Below are 6000 nucleotides of genomic sequence, written 5' to 3'. Positions count from 1 at the left end.
ATGAATTCCTGTTGCCAGGAAGCACAAAATCAAACACTAGGGCTTCTATTATTTTGGTGCTGGAACAGATTTCCAGTAATAATGACTCAGTGGTTGACCCCTTCTCTTGCAGCTCACGTAGAAGTTCTTGCCCATAGTCAAGAGGGTACTGCCAACTTAAGTCATACCTTTACATCTTCAACGAAATCATCCTAAGCCCCTCAGCAACACACTTTATATGTATGTATGTATATATATCTGCTTACTTACATATTCCACTGTTCAAATTGCTTCAGCGCACAAACCTACTAAGCATACTTTGTAGTATGTGAAATGGATTGCCCATAAAGAAGAGTTTCTAATTTACCTTTGTATAACCTTGTGGGCAGACGCAAGCTGGTTTTGTTGACAGATGTGTGACTGTATTAATACGGCACCAAACCTGCACATCTAGGTTCTTTGACAAGTCCGGGGAAAGAAGCTCCGTCTCAGTGACTTGCCGATGTGCTCCCCGGCTTTTGGACCAGAGCACCTGCTGTTTACTCAGAACATAGAGAGCCTGTTTGTACCTGCCACCCATACAACACTCTAGCTGCGCTTTACAAAGCTGCCTACAAACCAATTAAGCATTACTAAAGCGACTTTTCTTCAGTATTACGTCTTATGTTGTCGGACTGCTCCTTTATCCTCCCCTTCTCTCCTGCCCAAAGGAAAAAATGTGCAATGGAATATTTTGGGTGTTTTCAAGTACGTAAAGCCTTTCCTCCCCTGCTCCTGAAGGGAAAAACAGCAGTGCAAGGAATGTTTTGTTTTCAGGTATGTAAAACTTCATTAAAAAGACTCAGATGAAAAAATGCCTCTGTATGAGGAGCAGAAAGTAGTAGGAAAAGACCACCAGCGTATGCAGGTCACAAGACAAAGTGATGAGAGAAGCAGTTGCAGGAAATAATACAGCAATCATTGCTCTAAATGCAGTATTAGACCTTTCTGCATTTTGCATCTTCCTATTGGAGCCTTCTCTGGCTGATGACTGCAGCACTAGCAATTGTGGAGGCTTTATCACGAGTCCAGAAAGATGTGATAAAGTGTGAAATATGGTCCAGAAATACCTGGCGTTCAGCTTTTTGAGTTATTTGAAAAGGTCTGTTTTGAGTTTCTGGGCTCATGGTTACAAAAAAACTGAAAGCAAAGATTGCTGAACCTCTGACATCAGAAAGTAACTTTTATTATTATTTTAATCTTAAAAGAGTGGAGACTTAAAGTCACTCAGGCTTGCTTTCAGCATTTGGCTCACTGGTTTTTAATACTTATGATTAGTGGGTTAGTGATCCATGGCCTTCTCTTTCCCTTGCAAATTCCTGAAATGAAAATTGCATGTGGATCAAATTTTCATTTTTTCCCCTGGAACCGCAATAACTAGAAACGTATTTTAAAGACACAAATACTGATATTCCTTTCAAAAGACATGATTAAATAAGCAGTACTTTAGGGCTTCAAAATAACCATTACAAAACAAAATTTAGTATTGGAGTCATGAATTCACAACAGGTAGGTATCAAGTCCTCTACATCACATATCTCCCACACAAGTTCTTACATCTCTTCATGCCGCTCTTTATCATCCAAGCAGTACCTGCCTAGGAGACAAAGCACAGAGAATACCTGAAGGCTTTTCTGAATCCCCCAAATTTGAGTTGAGGGTATGAGACACAAGATGATGAAAAAATACTTTTCTCCTTTGCCCACAACTACATTGTTAGTTAAAACATTTCTGGTGGAGGAGAAGACTTCTCTCACTTCAGGTCTCACTTTTGCTCCATCCTTTCACCAAATGGTAATAGTTAGTCAAAAGTTAATCCTTGGGTATTGGGCCAATTGCTTCAAGTAAAGCTTTAGGGATACACCTCTGAAAAATCAGGCTTATTAGAGCCGTGCTACACTGTATTAGCACATTCCCACTTCATCAACATCCTTCTGGGGTTGGTTAGAGCAGATGGTACAGCCAATGGTTTTCATGTATCTGTAGGTCTCTAACCCAAACCTCTGATCTCTGCACTTGGTGAATTAAGCAGACTGGAGGCACCGTCCTTTCTCAGGGCACAACTTATGAAAAGAACTGCTTATTATCAGGAGGCTCGGAGACTACAACTAATTTGTGTATCCTGCACATCATTTTCTTCTTCCCTGTTAAAAACATCCTGGTGACATTTAGAAGAAAATAAACTCTCCTTAGCTGTGGAGGAAGGGGAAGATATGTGGTCATCTGGTCTATGATGCTCATGATAATGCTCATTTTTTGGATGCTCACTTGCAACTCAATTTATAGACATGCTGAGAACTTCCCGCAGGACCATTTACCACGAGTGCAACTTTTGCTTTCTAACAAGAAGGTAAGCAGAAAGCATACCCCAGAAACAAACAAACCAACCACACACCACCACCCCCAAACAAAGCAAGAAAAACCCCCCACAAACTGGGTGCCTAAACTTGACTATTGTACAGTAAGCATAAAAATCCTTTTTTTCCTGATAGCTACCAGTGCAGCATCTCTGCAGGAGCTCTCAGTGTTGATGGCATTGTTGAGCAAAACCAGCGGAACAACTCAGCACAGAAAAAATGGCAAAGGCTTGAATGGAAATTCTTACATATAGAGTAGGATGGGTTTTTTTGCTGTCACTCATGCTCTACTTCCCATTTTGTTGCTCTATTTTACTTTTGCACAGAGATCTTGAAAGCATAATTGGTAGGGGAATTAGTATCTCTTATCACTGTGTAGAGTTTTGTTATTTTTTGGATGTAAAAGCATTAACGCATTTTTAGTAACTTTGTGTGATTGACTCAGAACTGTGACTAGCACCTTCCAATTATACAGCAGTAAGTGGATGACTCTGCAATTTTGCAAAGTACTTTGCTCTCCAGCTGAAGAAATGAAGCCAGGTAATTATCTTATGAGAAGAAAGTTCAAAACTGAGTATGATGAGATATACAGGAAAGTTAGAATCTGGAAATTCTCTGATGTCCCAAGCAGAAGAAAGCATTGAATGAGTCATGGTTCACAGCAGAATGGGAAGTGAAAGACTTCAGAGAAGCCAGATGACCAAACCCAGACAAACATCTGAAGTAATTCATCAGCACTCATTTTCACAGGGTGGGAGAACACCATTCAGGGTACTAAAGGACAGGCTGCTGTTTCGTCTGGAAGGGACTCTTAAGAACTAAAACTGCAAGCAACAGCTGAAATCAAAGGAAGAGCTACCAAATTTGACAGCTGTGACATTAAAAGTACCCGTGTATTTGTATGTCTGAGGCAAATAGTATTGCATCTTAAAAGGTTAACTTAGGAGAGCATGTTTTAGCTATAGCTCTCAGGCCATCAGACCACCTGAAACAAGTCAGAATGAAAAAGCGAGTGCAGCACAGCATTTAGTGTGCTGTCAGTGTCCAATAACAGATACACTACTTACTGAGCTGTGGTTTTGTTGTCATTGTCTGGCAGCAAGATCATTTGTTTTAATGACCTTCTGCCATCATGTGAAAGCAATAGCTCTTTTGATTGGACATGTGGTAAAATTAAAGGCTAATTGGTATTCCACTGACAATATACAGTAGGTGCCTCATTGTGCTGCTGACAAGATCTGATGGATGCTGCTTCAAGAACATACAGGTTTAAAGAAAATTAGTTTGATAGGGAAAAAAATTGCAGTGCCACATTTTCAAGTTATCTACTACTGCTCTATTTCACAAGAGATATTATACCATCCAAATTTAATACATAGCAGGCTGAAAAAACCTAGAATGACAATAATCCTAAACATTATTGTGGCATCTGTCATATGCTGTATGAGGTTATTTTTGTATCGCAGCTTTGAAACAAGTGCACCTGAAACCAGCAATAATTTAACAAGAGTGAAGACATGAGAGTACCAGTTTATCAAAAGAGGCAACTCTTGAGGCCATCAACAGGTCTCTTACTCACATCTCCTTTTTCCTACTAGAAATGTTACAGGAAGACCTGAACATCAGTGCTGGGCTGGTAGACATTTTAGAAACCCTGCATATGCTAAGTAGTTGCAGAGGTGTAGCGTACCTGGAGGGTCAGAAGTGCTATATACAGCTTTAGAGTTTATCTAGTCATGTACAATTAATACAATGTATTTTGGACACTATCTATTCTGCAGAACATAAACAAGCAGTTCGTGCGTGCAACAAGACCTACCCAACGCATGCACTGCTATTTCTTTCCAGGAAGCTCCACAGAGAAATACTGCAATAATTTTAATGTATAGAATATACAGTATCTCTGCATCTCTGGTCTAGTCCTTGTGTCAGAATACGTTTGCTTCAGGTATTACCTTAATGGTAGTCATAATAGCTTAACTGATCAGAATTTAAGCTTACATTATTCATTAAAGACAACCTTTTAAAACGGCAGGGGAACTCTAGATCCAGACTGAAGAATGTAAATAAGCGGCCTCAGATTTTGAGATGCTGAACATCCATTAGCTTCAGTGATTTCAAAGGCATTTAGGTTTGAAAACTTTGATTTTAAACCTGAGATTAGAAAGTCAACTTCCCGAATGCATGACTTCCAATTATCTTCTGTATCCAGCAGAGAGCCTAAAATACAGCAAAAACTGCTGTGCTTATATACGCTTTTTGAATCCAGCTCTTAATTCTCTTAGCTTTGCAAAGTAACATGAACACTGAAAATTTATTCCAACAGCACATTAAGAAGCTACGATTTCCATTATTACAATCCATTTTCAAAATACACAAACTAAGTTGGCATCATTTTTCTGTTATGATAAAGCAAAGCAGGATGTGAAAAAGCAGTGGACTGTATTAAAGGGAAAAATGGCCAGCTGTAAAACCAATACTGTGTTCAACGCAAATGAAGGAGCCACAACAGAGGTCATCCTAGCGCAACATCCCTTTTACAGGACACTGCACCTAAAACTGGAGAGAATATGCTGTTATCATGAACATCATTCTTCACCATGATTTTTATCACTGCAAGTGAATGTTGCACTGTCACCTCAGGTAAAGAAATTAAAGCAATGAGTGTCAAAAAGCCCAATGCTATCCCATTGAGATTTGCAGCCTGTCTTTGCTGACTGAGCCAGGGCATTTGAGATTCGGGCTTCTACTTATGCAATCAAATGAGGAAAAAAGGAACAGACAAACGAGGAAGCTGTCGCTGCTGTGTTTGCCAAATACAACTTTTTCTAATTAAGCAGAAATTTGTTGATGAAAGAACTGCTACCCCTGTGTTTTAGACACACATAAAATGTGCATGTTCGATCATGCGGTATCTCTTTGGCAACTTTTAGAAGTAAATAAAAGCTCTAAGCTCCAGATGATAAACTGTACTTGGACTCTTTAACTATTATATTCCTATAGCACAAAGGAACTGAATCTCCATCCTGGGATACCTTGCAATTATGTCAAAGATTCCCCTGTGAAGATATATAACAACTTATGCTACTTAAAAGCATGCCATGCATGAATAAAAGCTCTTATTCTCTTCCTGCGGGATCTTTAGTCAATGGCATTTACAATAATGTATGAAATTATTGTATATTATACAGTTGTATTGTGTGTATTGTATATATTGTATATATATAGCCTTGCTATATAACAAAGTCCATTGTTATACAATTCTAAATAGGTCTCTCTGGACTGTTTACCTTATTTTTTCCTTTACTCATTTTTTCCATATTCTTTTCTAGTATACTTTGCTGCTGCTTATACTCTTTTCCTTCCTGAAAACTCAGCCTTTCTGTGTCTAGATCTAATGCCATCACAATACCCAAACAACAATAATTACTAGAGGTTACCTAATCTTGTTGCCCAGCAGAGCCAGGTTGCCAGTGCTCCGGGTCCAGCCAGTAGCAAGGCTGAGCATGTTTTCTCAATAGGTGGAGATGCACACAGTGCACACATACACATGTACAGCCAGACGCACAGACAGAAATCCTCACACAATCATCAAAAGCCACATCCTGTTCCCCTGTTTGGCTAA

Source organism: Vanellus vanellus (assembly GCF_965231255.1).
Source record: "Vanellus vanellus genome assembly, chromosome: 2".
NCBI lineage: Eukaryota > Metazoa > Chordata > Aves > Charadriiformes > Charadriidae > Vanellus > Vanellus vanellus.
Note: the sequence above shows the minus strand (reverse complement) of the source record.